The sequence below is a fragment of the Lynx rufus genome, unplaced genomic scaffold (assembly GCF_022079265.1).
Source record: "Lynx rufus isolate CCGP_SWC_20201006 ecotype Redwood Valley unplaced genomic scaffold, mLynRuf1.p SCAF_10, whole genome shotgun sequence".
In the NCBI taxonomy this organism is placed as follows: Eukaryota; Metazoa; Chordata; class Mammalia; order Carnivora; family Felidae; genus Lynx; species Lynx rufus.
Genome location: NW_025814824.1, coordinates 64,637,435 through 64,658,351, shown reverse-complemented (window position 1 = coordinate 64,658,351; position 20,917 = coordinate 64,637,435). Strand labels below are relative to the sequence as shown.

The 20,917-nt window shown below is 32.1% G+C and overlaps 1 non-coding gene across 1 annotated transcript; it reads right to left on the bottom strand.

Moving 5' to 3' along the window:
- Window positions 1-8,215: 8,215 nt before the first annotated feature.
- On the bottom strand, window positions 8,216-8,323 carry LOC124505253 (U6 spliceosomal RNA). The gene has a single exon (XR_006960593.1). It is a non-coding gene; the product is annotated as a U6 spliceosomal RNA (small nuclear RNA).
- Window positions 8,324-20,917: the final 12,594 nt, after the last annotated feature.

Sequence of the window (20,917 nt, the reverse complement as noted above, 5' to 3'; positions counted from 1 at the left end):
TCAATGGAGCCAGTCCTGATTAGAGGAATTGATAGAGAGTTCAAATATAATTCCTTTGGAAGAATTACATTGCTGTCCGTATTTAATGCTGATTTCTGCTCATGAAGATAAGGAGAGCTCAACATTTCTCTAGTAGATGCCCCTTGAGACCTTAAACTCAGATTATAGAAGATGGACTGGAAATTCTTCATGAGGCTAGCTGCCTAAATAGAAACACTGGGGGATATAAAAATGTTTAACAGATACAGTGGAAGAATATTATATTCCAGATCAAGTAAATAGTATTGTAAAAATACCAGGGAAAGGAAGGATAAAATATATTTTGGAAGAAAAGGAATGTTGACATATAATGTTGGATTAACGAAGAAAGGTGGGGAAATAGTGGAAGTAGGATTGAAAATAAATTAGCACTTGATTGTAAATGCTTAATATTTAAATTGAAAAAAAATGTTTGAAATACAAAAGCAATCTGTTAAAGGGAAATGATCTATACTAGTATTGATGGGTACAGATTTTAATTTTATTGACAAGAATTTTCTTCCCTGATGATGACTTTGAATTAACTCAAAACTACTTCATGTTCACAAGTTTATCTGCTAAATTTCAAACTGTCAAGGAGGACTGTATTAAAAATGGGGAAAACTAGGAATTAGGAACCTGAACACTGGCATTTTTGGGATCTTTGGGGCATTCAGGTAGATACAAACCTTGTAATGGGGGAATTCTTGGGAATAATAGCCTAGAATAAGTGTAAGTTTTCAAATCCATACAAGAACCAACCCAAATTACAAAAATATGAGAATATAAAATGAAAAACATCAGTGTTGAAATTAGAGAATGTCAAACATAGAACTGCAAACTTTGAGGAAATCCTGAAATTCCTGACAAAAGAATTATGTGGTAAAGGAGAGAATTGTCCCCCCACATCCCAATCTTTAAGGAGCAAGAGCTGAAGACAAGGTCAAGGTAGGATACTAGAAAAAAAAATAGATGATTTTAACTAAGAATGTTTTAAGAGTTTGACAAAATAGAAGCCACAAACAACTATGTGTAGGTGGAATGTAAGTTAGGGAAGAACACACATGGAAATAGACACACGAAGTATGGAGAGTAGATTTTTTTAATTGATATTTTCACCATCATGTTTAATGCGTTCACTCAAAATTAGAGCTGGCAATCAACTCCCATGACAGGAAGATTTGCAACTGAATGGGATTTTAGACTCCTCCAGGGTGTTAGAATTTTTAGTATATCTTCATGGTAGTCCTAAAATATAATCAGAGCAGAGTCACATCAGATGGTAAAATTCTTCTGTTCCTCTACTGAAGCTGTGAGTTCCAAACCCAGCACTTTAGGATTCTGAGTGATTAAATCTGTGAAATAAACTAGTTTCATATGTCCCTTTTCATGGGCATAATTGTGTCCCTCCAAATTCAAATGTTGAAATCCTAACACCCAGTATCTCAGAATGTGTCTGTATTTGGAGATAAGTAAATTATGTAGGTGATTATGGCTAAATGAGGTCATTAAGGTGGGTCCCAAACCAATATGACTGATGTACCCTCTAAGAAGATATTTGAGACACAGACATACTTACTGCATGTTTCACTAGGGTGATGGGGGGAAACATCATGAAGGAGAAGTTTCTGAAGAGATAAACAGAGCATGCTGAATATAGTTGATGGCCATTCCTTTTTTTTTCCAGATCATTTCCTTTATTAAAGAAAATCAGAGACAACAAATAAAAACTCTATTTGTTTGAAAATTAAAGAGCTCTTTATGAAATAAACATATTCCAGGTGATTCTAGGCCTTCAGCATTATAGGATGCCCTTTATATCTAAATAAGAAATCTTTAAGTATAATTAAATCATCTTTGAGATTTTCTCTATTACTCTGAATTTCAGAAGGATTCATTATTAATAGGAGATATATATTAATGGTTAATTCATTTATAAGCTTGTTTCACAAGTGTTGCTCACCTTAAGCCTCCTTTTGAAATTCCTTCTCTGTCCTCTTTATAATTACCATTTTCCCAATTAAACATCATTTATGCCATTAAACAAAACTAGTGGTACAAATGTCTCTTTGTAAGTATGGGGCTAGCAGATAAAAACAATAGATGTGGCAACAAAGACCTTAAATACTAAATATCACTCTCCTAAAATTAGATGTCCATTACACATAAAAGATAATTTTTCCCTGGCTTTCTTATGCCCTTTATTGGTGTCTTACTCTTGCCTCTTAGGATAACTTTCTCCAGCATTAACCATCACCTTCCCTCTCCACCCCCAGCCCCAACTCCAAAAAAAAAAAATTCCTGTTTGTTTCTTACATAGAGAAATTGACTTTTTGTAAAGTAAACACCTTCTATCTGGGTTATGTTTAGAAGGCCTCATCTTTCATGCTCAACTACCCCATTATTCTGTTAACGTACTTTAAGACAAAGTGAATTTCTCTTCCTAAGAGGAAGTTACTTTCCCTGGTAAATCAACTGAATCAATTGGCATACAGCCTTTTCTTTTTTGCTACTTTTTTACGAGCAATGATTAATGAGAAGGTAAGACAACAATATGAAATTAATTGGGAATTATCAGAAATAAATAAACCAAAAAAAATTAAATTCTATACTAGAGTATATTGTCCTTAGAAGTAGTAAATGGGAGAAAATATAACAATTCTAGGATTACTACTGTGCATACACACACAAAAAGTCTATGAAAATTCTAAAGGAAACAATAAAGAAATATGAATAAAAGAAAAAAAATCGATAAATGAAAAAGGCATTGTTTTAAAATTCTTAATACACTTTACCTACATGCAATTACAGTAGGGCTTCTGATGGGTGGGAGACTTCACATAGTCATAATCTTGATCATCTTTGTTTCACTTTCTTTAGGTGGTTTAGCAAATGACTCCCATTAAAGCTGTTCTCCTGGTTTGGCTGTAAGCCTTGAATAAAGGTCAGGAGAAGAATAATCATCCTGCACTAATTGCTACCTGCACCTCACAACAATTCTGGTGCTAGCATTATGTTAGTTTTGTATCTTTTTTCTGCCCAGAAAGAGCAGGAGTAGGCAATGATGTTCCCATGGCAATGTGTTAGAGAAAAAAATCTGGGGCGCCTGGGTGGCTCAGTCGGTTGAGCGTCCGACTTCAGCTCAGGTCACGATCTCGTGGTCCGTGAGTTCGAGCCCCGCATCAGGCTCTGGGCTGATGGCTCAGAGCCTGGAGCCTGCTTCAGATTCTGTGTCTCCCTCTCTCTCTGCCCCTCCCCCATTCATGCTCTGTCTCTTTCTGTCTCAAAAATAAATAAATGTTAAAAAAAATTAAAAAATCTGCCCCATAGCCTACTTTCTGACCATAGTGGTAAACAACTGCTACCAGAGAGGTTGCTGCTTTTCCTCAATCTTAGGCCACTCTCTCTACCCAGCTTTTCAGTTCTTTATCAACTTTAACATCCATTCATTCATTCATATCTCCAGATCTATGCTTGAACTGGGAATCAGCAGTACACATTAATTTCCATCTTCCCAATTTTTTCTGGTTTTGCATATATTTGAAGTTGAAGAGATACTGATATTTGTGCAATCCTGGATCTAAGGAGAACATCTTCTAAAAGTTATAGCTAGTCAAAGCAAAAGCGCCCTATTCTGTGTTGAAACATTGTTGTACACCTGAACCTAATGTAAAATTAAAATTGTATATCAGCTGTGGTTTAATTACATAAAAATCCCTACGCTGAAAGGTAGTGATCCATATCACTTGACATACTCACATAGGCATTCCAAGGAACATTCAAGGTAAATATTTTGGACATGATTTATATTGAAATTGTCTTAAGGATGCTTTTATTTAGATAAATCGTTAGATTTTCAAACATATCGTGTAGTGCTTAATTGTGCTATCAGTAAAAACCACATCTTACCTTTTTTCTCCACAAAAATATATTTTGAATGCCCAGGCTTTTTTTTTTTTTTTCACTTCCTTTATCCAAAGGCTGAACTTCACCATTCCATGTTCTTTTACCCTCTCTATACACCATGAAACTTCCTTCTCTGGTTATTGCCAGCTATAGGAATTACAAATGTAATTACTGTGGCAACTATCTCCTTTTGCATGTAATAACTTAGGAAATGTATAAATTTAGCTTATAACTTTTTGAGAACCATAAAGTTAATTCTTGAACAGATTCAGCACCTTGAGTAGATTTCCTGTTATTTTTTCTCTGATACTTCTGTCTAATAAGAAAACTAGGAGTTACTCTTTGGTTACCCCCCTCAATATTCTCTCCTAAAAATATTATTCATTTGTAACATATTATACTTTATCTCCATAGGCAATTTTGATTTTATCACGTATGAGGCTCCAGATTAGGCTGAAGAAGTCACGAGTTTCATTTAAATCATTTGACAAGAATGGGCATCTGGGTGACTCAGTGGGTCAAGAGTAGGACTCTTCATTTCCACTCAGATAATGACCTCATGATTTGTGAGTTTGAGCCTGGCTGTCAGCGCAGAGGCTACTTGAGATCTTCTCTCTTCCTCTCTCTCTCTCTCTCTGTCCCTCCCTGTTCTTGCTCTCTCTTTCTCTCTCAAATAAGAAAAAAAAATTTTTAATTTAGAAAAATTTTAAAAATAAATCATTTAACAAGGAGAAGGTTGAAATGGAAGCTGTGCTTTATTAAAAATTATTAGATCTCTCCAGATGCCATATTGAATTCAAGATCAAAACACCAGAGTTCTTCCAAATTTCTCATGAATTATTGTCCAATATATTAAAAATAGATCTTACAGAGCACGATGAAAAATACAAAAATTACTGAAAAAAGACCAGGAGAGATAAATGGATATTCCACACTATTTATAAGCTTTTGAGCAATTCTCTATCTTAAAATGATTACTCCCCTCTTATTTTTAAAAAAGAATAATCCAAGATTTAGCAAATTATTTTTTGTGACTTGACAAAGATATATGTTGCCAAGGGAATTTGAGTAATGTTTCTTAAGAATTACTTTTGTCTATTCTCTGGATTTAACATGTTCTCAAAGAGACCAAACTTTGTGTAAAAAATAATACAAATAAATACAAATAACACAAATACAAATAATACAAATAAAATTCTGGATGTTTATGGGCCTTAGGTTAATCCCATCTTATTGGTAGGCAAACTTTTTGTATACTTCAGAAGGAAACTTTAGAAAACTTCACACTGTAAACCCACAGAGTAGTGGTTTTGGATTTCTGACATCTCTTGTGAAATTGAACCCTACTTAGAACTGCATTAATAATGCTTTATCCACTTAGCCATCCTCCCTTCCCCCAGTTTTCAAAATTGGTTAGCTTCAACCGGACCCCATTTTTGTCACTGAGGTGGTTTCATCAGCTTTCAAGAACTGCTGCAGAATGGCTGTCACCTCCTCTATAGAAAATCTTAAATTCCTTTAACCTGAAGTACCAAAATTCAATAGTAAGTGACTTAGCCATCAAACCTACGTTGACAATGTCAAACATGAAGCATTTTTTTAAAGAAAAATAATATAGTGCATGTCTTGTAGTATTTGGAAAGCCTACATTATCAAAGTTACATAGTAACTTAAGAAAATGCAAGCAACTTTCAACTTTATAGAAGCAAAAAATAGAGAAGAAATGCAAGTTTTGTTTATATGTTAAAACGATCAGGAAAATGAAAACTTCAATCAATTAGTTATATATAGGGATGTATGTGTGCATATATGGATAGTTTGAGCATTAAATGTCAATCCTGCAATACATGTATGAATACCAAGGAAATCCTTACATAGAAGGGGTTAGAGAACATTTTTGGATGATTTCTATCCTTTCATCTAATATGGATACCCTTTATGACAAACTCACTACGGTTGTATATTGTTTTCTAGTTAATAAAGAACTGACCTATTCGTGATTCAATATTAACAAGCTTCCACTATCCAAAGCTTTAATCCCTAAACATCTGTATTGTGTTATGGCCTGAGTTCTCAACATTGTATTTCCTGATTCCAGAGCCTCATGGTTTTTTGCTACATTTCTTTTCTTGGATTCTGAGCAATATCTCTAAATCCTTCCAATAATTGTCGTTTTTATCAATATAGCTAATTTAAATATATATTTTCTGACAAAGACTGCACTTTCTATGTATATAAGTATATATATGTATATATATATGTGCACATATATATAAATTGACTACAATATTCAAACATGTTAAAATTATGTAATTTGCACATGATAAATATCCTTTTTTTTCCATTGGAATCTTGTAAATGGCTCAAAAGCTGAGGATAAACGATTTTCATAAGAGAATGGATGTCCCTGCTCTTGATCATCCTTGAAAATAGAACAGAATATGAGGCAAACATCTGGATTACAAGAGTAGACATCTTCTCCTATACCAAGTCCAGGTTCTATGGAAGTATAAAATCTTAAGCAGCTCCAATGGGGGGAGAGTGATATGCCCCTGGGCATATATGTCAGAATAGAAATTAGAAATTTGTGGGACCACTGTCGTTTTTCCTTCCAGTAATAGTGGCAGAAACAAAATCTAGCAGCATCACCAAATCAAAATTATAAGCATCCTATTTTTGAAAAATTCTAAATGGAATCAGTGTCTAAGGAGTAGCCCAGCAGTGTATTCTGCCGCTGACCCTTCCTCTTCTACAGGCTTATGACCAGTAAGCATTACATGCATAGATTACTAGATAAGGAAATCAAGTATCAACTTATTTTGGCAAGAATTGGTATAAAAAAGTAAAAGAAAAAAAGAAAAGTGGGTAGAAAACATGGAGAGGGCTGAGGGCAGAAGAGAAGCTTCCTTCTTTTCACCTCATTTAAACTTCATAACCCCTTTCTTTGTGTCAACCTATATCCTAGCCTCTATCTGCAACAGCTCCATACTGGCTCATGTTTCAAGTAAAATGATTTTTATTAAGCACCTGCATAGTTTCATGGCAGCAACATTATATTCACAAGATACAAATATATAAGCAGATATTCAATAATGCAATATTTATTCTATGGTATGACTTCAGTTCCAGTTGGTACATTCCCTAAGCCTTCAGAATTTCAACATAAAGTGTGCTTTAGGGTCTTTCTCACAATTTTTTACCATCTTCAAATTTTTCATAAACTGGGCCTTCGTTAAACTTCATTGCTCCAAAACAACCAGAATATATTTTTGGCTCTATTTTCATGATGCAGTCTTAAATAACAGAGCCCTAGCATTTCATACAGAAAGAATTAAAGGAAAGCATCTGGGAAGATAATTCAATCCATACCTGTTGCCTAATATTTCAAAGGAAATCTCAAACAATGGACTTGCTGGACCTTATATTCCCCTTAATGCCAGAGGCCAAATGTGAAATAAGTTTGATGTGAGATACATCTTATTTGGCCCTAGAAAAGGCCTGAATTCTGAAACTAATACCTTGAAATCGCTGAAAAAAATGAAGATTCTTATACTTTTTAACCCCAATTGTGATCTTGTGAGTAAGCACAATAGTCGAAACTATATTACTAATCAACCTGTGTATACTAAAGCCAAGCAAGGAAGGAGGATGGTTAAAATGATACAGAATTTGATCAACATAGCCCTTCATCTTCCCATGTAGCATTTAGATAGCAAATATTAAAAATATTACATGTACTTACTGAAGCTTAGCCAGAACACCTTTGTAATAAAGGAGGGTACGGTGTGTTCTACTTATGCTCTCTTTAGGATTTGTTGGATCTATAGTGTGTGCGCACAGCCACACACACACACACACACACACACACAATTGCTGTGTGTGTATAATTTGAACAGTCTGTATCGCCAATGAAAGACTCTGGCAGAACCTGCAGTGGAAAATACATCTTGTGCCATACACTAAAATGGGACCACCTAACTCTTTCTTGAATCAAATTTATTTCCATTCAGAATGAAAAATCAGAGAAAGGCCCATTTTTGTTTTGTTGAGTTTTGTTTTTTGTTAATAATTATTAGTATTAACTATACATTTTACCAGTTTTCTTTCTCATCATTATTTCTTATATTTCATGATTCTTCATTGATGAATTTATTAGTGTGCAAGAATACACTTAAGAGTAATTCACTCTTAGAAGGTCATTGCATGGTAGATTTTCACTGCTTGCATTTCTGAAAATGGTTTTATTTAGCTTTCTGTAGTATATACTACTGTGGTTGAGTTTGTTATGAGCAAAGAGGTTTACTCTCTCTGGAAGCATTTTGTGTCATCCTTGTCCAGGGACTATGCTAATCTTCTCTGTGTCTTTCCACTTTTAGTATTATGTGTTGCTGAAGCAAGATCTCTCTGGGAATTTTTCATACTACATTTTTGTCTTTTTAATTTTTTTTTAATAATTTACCATGATATTCCTTAAATTGTGCATTTTATATGAAAATATATCATAAAATATAAGAAACATGTGACACATAAGGAATAAGAAAAAAATATTTGTGTGCCCACTAATCACCTTTAATCCAGAACTTTGTGGTCATTGTAGAATTCCTACTGGCCTTTCCCTGACAAAAATCAACATCCTCTTCTTCCATCTAGAGGACTACTAGCCTCAATTTTGTTTTATGTTTTGTCTTTCTTGACAACGTCATCACATATGTGTGAATTGCTAAAAATTATATTTTAAGTTACATGTATTTGACATTTCAATAGGTGATACCATAAAAATAATTATTAGGCTTTCATATTTCCTTCTCTGTAAATTGCCTCTGTGTATGTGCATTTATCATCTGGATACTTTATGGGTTTTTTTGTAAGTTTATAGGAATCCTATATATAATCTCAGCTCTAAATTCTGCAGTCACATGGGTTGAAAATAGCATTGATTAAAGTGCTGTCATGTGACACTGACATATATGGCATCTTTAAAAATAATACTTGAAAGTTATGTGGCCGATAAGTCTTACTCTTTGGGAATTCCTTGACTATTCTTGGCATTTTATGACTTAAATTTATGTTTATTAATTTCTACCAAATCCTATTGAAATTTTGATTAGAATTAAATTGAATTTATATCTCATTTATGATAAATATGGGATCTTGTTATATTGAGTATGAGTACATATCTCTTGATTTATTAATGTCTCCTCCAATATATATCAGTAATTTTTATGTATACTCAATATAAACTATACATAAAATATATAAACTATATATAAATATTATAAATGCATTTTACTCTGTAAAAATTTTACCCACATTTTCTTAGATTTTACCCCTTAGGTACATTAGAGGTTTTGTTTCTGTTAAGTGATATATTTTAAGTAAATATTAGAAATGCTTGTAGTTTTAACATTAAAGTGCAATAAAATTTCAAATATTAATTTTGTATAGAAGCAAATTTTCCATGTACAATCTAAAATTTTTATAAATCTACTTGTAGATTCTTTTTACTATATCATTTATAAAAAAGGATCTGACTTATTTTTTCCTATCCCCTTAATTTTCTTTGACTTCTTGCACTGGACAGTGTCTCCAGCAGAATATGAAATGACATCAGTAAAAATGGATGCCTTTTACTTGTTTCTAGTCATAAAATAAATACTTTAAATATTTCACATTATGTGTTTTTTTTTCCAGTTTTATAATGGTTAAGGATTGTCACATTGAGAAAACTCTATTTTCTGTTTATTGTGGTGAGCTGTTTTTTAACATAACAGGTTGTGATTCCTTAATCCCCATTCTGGTAACCATTGGGATGATTACTTGATTTTCTCATATACAAATTAGTCAGTTTATAATAATTTTTTTCTAATACTAAAAAACAGTAAATTCCTGTGGTAAGTTTAAATTATTCAAGGTGTATTATCACCTTTATTTGTTCTTAATTTGGTGTGAAGGTATTTAAGATATTTGCATCTATATTTATATGTGATATTTGCTTATAATTTCTACCTTTAATATTATTTTTATGTTGGTACCAAGGTTGAGAGATTTGGTTAAAGTAACATAGATGTGTTCTCTTTCTGGACTTTACAATAATTGTGGTGAATTTGATTTGTTTGTTCCTTGAATGTTAGAAGGTAGGACTGCTTGGACCTGCCTTTTTTTATAGGATGATTTTTAGAAACCATATTGGGTTTTGTGATGGTTAGAGTAATACTTAAGTTTTTTGTTTTGAGTCAGTTTTGGCAAATATTATGGTTTTCAAATTTATTGGGATAAAGATTTCACAATTTCCATCCATTATTTTTTAATATTGCTGTCCCCTTTTTTCACACTATTTTGCTTTCCTAATGTGATCTGTTTTTTGCCTTCTCTCTTTCTTCATTGATCTTAGTTTGTAAATCTTAAAGATTTATGAATCTTATTTTGTGAATCTCACTTTTGTTGATATGTTGATCATATATTTTTAATTTTATTTTTATAATTTTCTCTTTGTCCTTTGATATTTTATTACATTCTGTTTTAGTTTTTCTAACTTGCTAAGTTGCATTATAGAAAGTTCTCTACTGTAATTTTAATTAGATCCACAAGTTTTATTGTATAATTTTGTCATTTCTTTATCTTTCTGATTTTATTAAAAATATTTTATTCTTTAATTTATATAGGGATAGCTATTAATTTCCAAACAATTAGAATTTTCCAAAACTATGTGTATTCTTTATTTGTAACTTAACGTATGATTTTTTTTTTCATTTCTTGAACCTTGCTTTCGAGATTTGAATGAGAACGGTTTTCATGAGTGGACCTTGCATGGTAGAGAAAAGGGTATATATTTTCTTAGTTATTAGGTGTAAAGTTGGATAATTTATCGATTATATTTAGGTGTTGATTATGTTGAACTTTTAAAATTCTTACTGATATTTAATGTCTATCATTTACAGAGAGAGATGAGTTAAATTTTCCCATTAGGATAGTGGATCTGTGTCTCCTTTTACTTCAGTCAATTTTTGCTTTATATTTTTGAGATACTTTTAATTAGGTGCATAAAAAATTAGAATTATCATATTTTCCTGGTGAATTGAATCATATGTTATTGGTAGTGACTCTCATTTCAAACTTTTAATTCCCTAATTAGTGATTCTTTTATTGACTTCAAAATATTGATACCAATGAGCTTTTGGTATTAACCTACAATTTTTTAATGTTATTGTTGTTTAATTATTATTTTTAATTTTTTTACATTTACATTTTATTGATATTTTTGATATATTTTATTGATACGGAAAATATTTGTAATAGGTGGCTTATTGTTTAGTGTGAAATATAACATTTGTATGAAATGATATATAAATACAATGTATCTGCCTTTCATGAGTTTTAGCATACTGTTTAGATCAAACTGTACTTGATAATTGTAGGGAAAAACTAGAGTGCTCCTGGAATTCAGATGTGTCACTTTCATTCTTTTGGAGTTCAAGGTTCTAATTTCCTAGGCAGAGCAAACCACCCAAAAGCATTGCCCTGTCTTTACCAATCCATAACAACTATTATAGAAAAAAACCAATGGGGTTGGAGACAGAGAAAGAAACAGGTGCACATGTATGCATACAAAGAGAGAGAGAGAGAAGGAATTTTACATACAGAATTTTTAGTTTGTCAGACCTCCCAGTTTGTCAGCTTCTCTTGAATTATTTTAACACACGTGTCCTGAGAACAGTAACTAGGTTGCAAAAACAAAGGCTGTTAAGCTTGCCACATCATGGACTTCTAAGGAAATTATGGATAGTACTTAAACACAATTTATTCTGAGAAGTTTTATCTTACTAAGGGGTGGAGGATTTACCTACTCTGTAAGTACGTACTAGCTTACTAGAAATTTCTGTAGAAGATCTTTACCTCTGTCAAGGTTTACCTCCTGAGTCAGAAGTCGATTTAAATATGCTTTAAATTTTTTATAGATACTTATTTCTAGAATAAAGAGTTCCAAGGAATCAACCTAAAATTCTAATGTAGCATTTCTGAAATAGAACACATTATATGTACACACATATGCCTTCACATATACATTACACAAACATACATATATATACACATATACTTACACTCTACTTACATAGACTTGTCTAAATTTTGTAAATGTTTATTGCATATGCCATCAGTTTTTATTAAACTTACATTTCATAAAAGTAAAACAAAATACTAGTTTTATATCCTTTTATAATAAAAGTTTAATGTAATAATTATTCAATAAGTATTTCTGTGTATCATGATTGTGTTGTATGCTAAATCTGTCATAAATTTTGTTGTACTTTCATAAAATTTTAGAAGAACATTTAAAATCTACAGTTTATTTTTCAAATCAAATATATAATTATCTAGACTGAGATTTTAGTGGCTATCATTAAAATTTCTTAGAATTGTTCATTTGAATTTCCTGCAGAAAATTTAGTTTATTAGTTATTTTTCTATAATGTAACACTTGAATTCCGAATTCTTTCTATTGCCCTCAGATACATAGCTTTCACAATAAGACAATTAAAATGCATAAAAAATGTATTTGAATGAGAAAAACCATATGTTTAGAAAATATTTAAAGTAACAAAATTATTATGAATGAAAAGTGTATTTCCCTATATTTGTACTAAAATGGGACATAGTCCTGTTAATTTTATTCTAACTTATGATTATTTTATTATGCTCTGTTTTAAGATAAACTAAATTCCATCATTTTTTTTGAATGCATGCAACTGCATTCACATAGCACATAAAGTAATAGCATGCTGGCATTTAAAAATATAATCTTGAGTATCAGTTTTCTGAAATGTCAGAGCAGCAGAATATCTGGTATTTAGTTTCTTTGTCAGAAATAATGTGTTTACTACTTCCTGTTTATAATTCCCAGTAGTTGACATGGGCATTATGAAGGATTACAAGAAATCACTTATCTTTGTTCATATTATATCTCTGGCATTTGTAATATTTTATATTACCATGGATTAAAATACCACATAAAATGCAATATTGACTTTGGTCTATATGACTTGACATTATTAAAAATATTTGTTTTTCATTTTATTAATGAGTTTTAAAACCATACAATGTAACTTGTTGAGATATTAGAATTTGTTTCAGTGCCTTTATGCTACTGAAGAAACACTGAAGCTCAGTAATGTTTACTTGTCCAAACTAACCTTAGACTTAAACCCCACTCTCCTGATTACTAGTTAACCAAACTAAGTCCCTCTAATTTAGACTAGGGTATTTCAATAATGTATAAGCATGATTTTTGTGTGTGTATGGATTTGCTAGTATTATATCATTTGACCTGCAACTCTCATTCATTCAAGTCTCCTTTTATATATATGAGAATGACTGCTTTAAAGAGTATCAATGTCTGGCACCTGGGTGGATCATTGGGTTAAACAACAGACTCTTGGCTCAGGTCATGATCTCACAGTGGTGAGATCCTGACCTGTGTCAGCCACCATCTCACCGTCATGAGATCAAGCCCCATGTCTGGCTCTGTGCTGAGCATAGAGCCTGCTTGTGATTCTCCCTCTCCCTCTCCCTCTGCCCCCACTTTCAGTCTCGTTCAAAATAAATTTTTTTAAACTATCAGTATCAAAGCAAAGCATTGCAAAACCAATTGGCCTGTTATCAATATTCACTACTTGCAGAAACCATACATGAAACAATTTTCTAGTAATCTTTATCTCTGTACTCACCATTATATGATTTATTTGACACTAGATGTCAGTTTTCTCTTATTCTATTCAATTTTTAGTAGAATTTAAGATACCGTAAACTGATTGAAATGTAAAAAAAGGAATTATAGAAGTATTTCTTTACATTTTTTAAATGTTTGTTTATTTATGGGAGACAGAGAGTGGGGGAGGGACAGAGAGAGAGAGAAACAGAATCTGAAGCAGACTGTAGGCTCTGAGCCATCAACACAGAGCCTGATGCGGGGCTCGAACCCATGAAGCACAGGATCATGACCTGGGCTGAAGTCAGTCGCTCAACTGACTGAGCCACCCAGGCATCCCTAGAGGTATTTCTTTTTTTTTTTTATTTTTTTTTAACATTTTTATTTATTTTTGAGAGAGAGAGACAGAGCGTGAGTGGGAGAAGGGCAGAGAGTGAGGGAGACACAGAATCCAAAGCAGGCTCCAGGCTCTGAGCTGTCAGCACAGAGCCCTACGTGGGGCTCGAACTCACCAACTGTGAGATTATGACCTGAGCCCAGGTAGGAGGCTTAATTGACTGAACAACCCAAGCACCCCTTTAGAGGTATTTCTTGATGACATACATAAAGATAAGGGGAAAACATGAAATATTTTGGAAAATATCGTGTTAACTAGAGCTGATTCCTTAATAATATCATAGATAGATAAATAGATGAATCTTTACCTTGTCTCCAGGCATAATTCATTTTTTCTAAGCTTTTTAGAATTAATGGTATTTGGATGTGAGATGGTACTTTCCCATTCTGCCTTGAGTTCTGTGTTTTATATTCTTTTCTTGTCCCTCCTTCATGATGACATGATGGTTGAGCTAGGATTCAAATGCATATTTTCAGTTTCCGTATTTTTGTTCTCTATAGCATATTCCTGCAAATAGAACTCCTATGACTTACCAATCAGAGTGCAATATTTGTGAAGAGACACACTAAAGGCTATCAGCAGTGGGAAGAGTAGTAGCAGGACAGGTTCCTTTAAGACTAATGAAGTTATGCATTGAACATAATGGAGTTATGAATTAAGCAGTTATGCATTGGACAACTGCTTCTCTTAAAAAATTGTAGAGTGGGAACTTTACATATGTGATGTAATTTTATGTAATTTTAACAGAACTGTACATTTTTGCAGATAAAGTAATGATGCTATGAAGAAACTGAGGCGAGGTGTGAAAGAACAATTTCCCCAAATCCCGGAACAATTAAGCCACAAAATCTTGGTCTAAATCCTAGTGTGCTGTGAGATTTAAATTCAGATTGAAAGTCTGCTTTTACCATTATTTTTGAAAATTTTCTCCTGTTAGCTTAACTGCTCTATGTTCAGTTAAACAGAGACAACATGTTAGGACTGGTATGAGGATTAAATGACAATACAAGAAAAGTGTTTAGAAAATCGTTAGTGGCAAATAAATATTGGGTGATTTTGCTATTACTGTTATTTTAATTTAGAAATATTTTGTTGATTATTTGAGTAGTGATATGAATTATTATTATATTGAAATATTTTTGTATTTTGCCATTGCTTTTAAAAGATTTTCCTGGTTGTGCAGTAACATGGTATATGACTTCTCAGTAGATAACTTCTAACTTTTCTGTCTCTTTTCAGTGATTTACTATTGGCTTTTTTCATGAACAGTACTTGATACCTCCTAGAAATAAGATTGAATATATCCACAAGTAGTGACATACATTTTAAATATATCTAATAATTTTTTTAATTTTTCTTTATTTTATTACTATTATTGATGTTTCTGATATGGAATTAGGACCACAAATATAAAAACTGCTTTCTTAAATGTTTGCCACTAAAATAATAAAGCAAATAAATAGCCTTTTCAACCAACTAGATTATGTTTATTCACAGCACCAGAATGTGAAATGTTATTTTCATATGTAATAATATTTTTAGTGATTCACATTAATTTCAATATTGAATATATACAGAAGAAATAGTTTATTTTATTCTCAAATGTAGTCTTTTGATAATTTAATACTTACATTAGTATATGATATATAATAGTATAATAATGTGAGAAATAGAAATATTAAAATATAGAATAATAATTAGAGTCTAAATAAATAATTTCTTTTTCTTTATGTGACTTATGTCTAACCAAAAAGCACAAATAAAGTTTAATACTTGGATGGATGGAAGTCATGCACTTTTTTTTTTTTTTTTTTAGGAAATGTAGTTATATATACAATTCAAGAATGGCTCAAAGTTGAGTCAATCCCCTTTCATTAGTGGAACAAAATTCTTACAATTGCCTCGTAATAAAATCTAGATTTACTAATATCTTTGCTACCTCTAGTTTCTCTAGAGTATACAGCAAGATATTTATGGGGAAAATGATGTGACCATCTCCTACTCTACGTAGTTATATGAATTAATTGCAAACAAAATGGAAAATCTATTAATTCCATGCAAATAATTTACTATTTTAAGTTATTTTCTATGATACCAATAATAAGAAATGTTTCCAAATCTAGAAAACTGAAGTGATAATAATTTAAAGACATTTTAACTCATTGCAAAAACTAATGCATTGTACACAGAGGTTGGACAGAGAATATTTTGATGAATTTGGATGACGAGCAGACAAGGTTTATGTATGACCTAAATGATGGTTTCTTGTATACCATCCTGCGCTTAAACATTATGTAAATCAGCAAAATTAAAACTGAGTATATATCATAGACCTTAAATAATAAAACCATGAAAAATCTTCACCAAGTTTCCCTTATACTTCCAGAAAGACCTTTATAAGTGTTCTTTTTCTACATATCTTTCCTTAGTTCTTCCATGCTCATGTTTGCAGTTATCGCTATGCTGTTTAGCATCTTCTTGTCTTATAATATTCTCTAAATGATAGAACATTACAAAGAATTAATGATTGCCTCTGGGGATGAGTTTAATGGAATAAAAATTTACACCACTCAAACAACTACACCAATATTTCTAAATTTAGAACTTGATGTACCTCTCGGGTGCTATTACTTCACTCTTCTTATACAATGTCTACTGCAAATGTTTTCTTTCATAGCAGTGTCTATGCAATACAAAAATCATATGAATTATGTGAAAAGAAAATAAGTTATTGACTATAGAACTTAGGAATTCAAGTGTTTTATTCCATTCTATATGGTGATAGTATGTATATGTATATATATAGAAAATTCCTAGATGTACATGGACCAATAGCCATGCTTTTTATTTTTTTTTAATTAAGGGCTTTGTCATAGGATATCCATGAATGGTGAATATTTTATAGATATTGTAAAAATTCACAAAAATGGTGAAGAAAGAGGTAATTTGATTACTCACACACATACATATACATGAACACTAGATATATCTGTTAGGTGTGTGTGTGTGTGTGTGTGCGCGCGCGCGCGCGTGCGAGAGAGAGAGAGAGAGAGAGAGAGAGAGAGAGAGAGAAAGGGATAGTACTTAATTTCGTCAAGATTTTTTTCAGATACAAAGAATATAATGTTTTAATAGTGATTATGCCTAAGTCAGAGCATTTTACTTTTCAGTAGTTTGTTTTTAACTTTTTATTTTGTCATAATTTCAGTCTTCAGAAAAGTTGCAGTAATAGAGCTTAATTTTTCTTCTTTGGTAGCAGATAATCATTATCAAACCTAATGTAAAACATTTTATCTTAAAATTAAAAATTTTTATAGCAAGTAACAAGACAGTGTATCATTCATCCAAATTTGTTGCAAGAATGTCTGTTTCTCTTGAAATTTGGAGATTAATCTATAATTAAAATTGTTTAAATGATTTGAGTTTATACATTTTGTTTACAAAGTACTTGAAAAAATCCCAACTCTATCTCTAAGTACATTTCCCAGAATTTATATATTTAGGACTAAAAATTAGTTCTATATGAAGCAAAAAAAAATAGTAAGGTCAGTTTTCTTGGACATTTAATCCATATTACTGATGAAATAAAAAAAAAACATTGTTACTAGGAAATGCTGTATTTTACCTGTCAAATATATTTTCCTGAGGATTAAAATATGTATATTTCTATGGTTTTGATTAGAACGTTAATTTATTTTCTATTCTTCAATAAAGCCTGAAAATATCAATTCCTTTTTCTTTTTGAATAGAGCTACCAAAGAAAACTTAGATTAGAGATGATGTGAGAACGGAGAATAAAGACACATTTAATAATCAAACGTTTTCCTTAGTAGGCATAAACAGAACCAGTGGAATGGGAATTTGAATATCAGCATCCTCATCCAAATTATGTCACTGAGAGACTATAAAAACTGGTATATTACTGAATCTCATTTGACCTCAGTCTCTTCAATAGGTAGCATTAGAAAAATTCTCTCAGATTTCACCTGTTAAAATATCTACATAGTTTAGAAAATCCAAGGCTAGAAAATGTGATATATCTAAAAGGGGTATTATCAGATTGGAAAACCAAGAAAAGTACTTTTCCGTGAAAAAGGTACAATTAGAGATTCGCTAGTAGATTAGGTAGCACTTTCAAGGTTAGCTATCTAATCCTAGATACTCATTTTTTTTTCATTATGGTAAAAACACTTAACATGAAATCTATCTTAATTTTTTTATAGGTGTGTGGTACAGTATTGTTAATACATGATGTACAGCAGATCTCTATAATGTATACATGTTGTATAACTGAAACTTAATACCTGTTGAGGAACAGCTCCCCTTATCTCCCTCCTTCCATCCCCTCGAAATTACTATTCTACTCCGTTTCTATGAGCTTGACTATTTTGGATGTCTCATGTAAGTGGAATCATGCAGTATTTGTCCTGTAACATATTTATTTCACTTAGCATGATGTTCTCCGGATTCAGTCATGTAATTGCATATAACAGCATTTCCTTCTGTTTTAAAGTCAAATATTGTATGCATATGTCACATTTTCTTCATTCATTCACTGATGGACATTTAGGTTGTTTTCATATTTTGGCTTTTTGAATACCATAGTGAGGATGAGAGTGCAGCCATCTCTTTGAGATCCGGTTATCAATTATTTTGGATATATACCCAGGAGTGGGATTGCTAGATCATTTGGTAGTTTTATTTTTAATTTTTTGAGGAACCTCTGTACTGATTTCCATAGTGACAGCATTATCTTATATTTGTATCAACAATGTACATGGGTTCTAATTTCCCCATGTTCTCACCCACACTTGTTATCTTTGTTTTTCTGGGAGGAAATTAGGGATGCCAAGCATATTTTCCTGTGTCTGTTGGCGATTTTATGTTCTCTTTGGAGAAATTCCTCTTCAAGTCCTTGCACCATTTCTTAAGTTCGTTACTTGATTTTTTGTTGCTGAGTTGTAGGATTTTTGTAGTCTATTTTTTGCTTTTGTTGACTGCATGTTGATGATAAATCTAAGAAATTACTGTCAAGACCAATGTCATGAAGTTTTCCTATGTTTTCTTTTGGGAGTTTCACACTTTCAGATCCTATATCCATTTTGAGCTCATTTTTGTATATGATATATTTATCATATATTTTGTATATGATATAAGCTATAACATTCTTTTGAATGTGGATATTCAGTTTCTTAAACATCATTTTTGGGAATCTATCATTTCTCCATGTGTACTCTTGGTACCTTTGTTAAAAAATCAATTAACTGTATATGTATGGGTTTATTCACAAATGTGTGGAAATATAACAACACACTCTTGAACAATGAGTGGGTCAAAGAAGAAATCAAAAGGGAAATAAGAAAATAACTCAAGATAAACAAAAACACAGGGTACCAAGAGCACCTGGATGGCTCAGTCATTTGAGTGTCTGACTCCAGCTTAGGTCATGATCTCATGGTTTGTGAGTTCAAGCCCCACATCAGGCTTGCTGCTGTCAGTGCAGAGCCTGCTTTGGATCCTCTGTGCCCCATTAATAAACATTAAATGGGGCACCTGGGTGGCTCAGTCGGTTGAGCATCCAACTTCGGCTCAGGTCATGATCTCACAGTTTGTGAGTTTGAGCCCCGCATTGGGCTCTGTGCTGACAGCTCAGAGCCTGGAGCCTGCTTAGGATTCTGTGTCTCCCTCTCTCTCTGCTCCTCCCCCACTCATGCTCTGTCTCTCTCTATCAAAAATAAATAAACATTAAAAAAATTTTTTAAATACATATTAAAAAAAATACAAAATACCAAAACATATGGGATGGAGCCAAATCAGTAGGAAGAAGAAAGCTGGTAACAGTAACATATACATTAAAAAAGAAGAGATATCTTAACCTGACTTTACAACTCAAGTAACTAAGAAAAGAACAACCTAAGCCCAAAGCCAGTGGAAGAAAGAAATAATAAAGCAGAAATAAATGAAATATAGTACAAAAATACAATAGAAAAAAATTAAAACTGACTTGGCTTTTGAAAAAATAAACAGACTTGAAAAACCTTTTACTACACTAAGAAAGCAAGCAAGGTAAAACACAAAACAATAGAAGAGACATTTACAAGGGATGCTTCAAAAATAAAGAGAATCATAAGGGACTGCTATGAACAGTTATACACCAACATATTAGATAACCCCAAAGAATGGATAAATTCCTGGAAACATACAGCCTACCAATATTGAATCATGAAGAAATAAAAAATCTGAACAGATCAATAATGAGTAAAGAGATTGACTGAATAAACAACAACAACAACAACAACAACAACAACAACAAAACTCCCAGGAAAAAAAAGTCCAGGACCACATGGCTTGTCTGGTGAATTAAAACAAACATTTAAAGAAGAATTAATAACAATTCTTCTCAAACTCTTCCAGAAAAAATAGAAAAGCAGAGAATACTTGCAAACTCATTTTGTGAGGCCATTACTCTGATACTAAAACTGGATAAAAACATTATAAGAAAAAATTACATGCCAATATCCCTGATTAATATAGATGAAAACTTCCTCAGCAAAATGCTAATAAACTGAATTCAACAACACATTATTAGAAGGCTCATACACCATGATCAAGTGGTTTTATCCCTGGGAATGCAAGGATAGTTTAAAATACACAAGTAATGTGATACACAACACCAATGAATGACAAAAATCAATGATCATCTCAATAGCTGCAGGAAAATCATCTCCCAACATTCAACGTGTTTTCATGATAAAAAAATCTTTAAAAAAACGAAATATAGAATTTACCTCAACATAATAAAAGCCATATATGAAAAGCCAATGACTAACATCTTACTCATCCTTGCCACCCAAAGCTTTTCCGCTAAGATCTGTAACAAGACCAGGATGCCC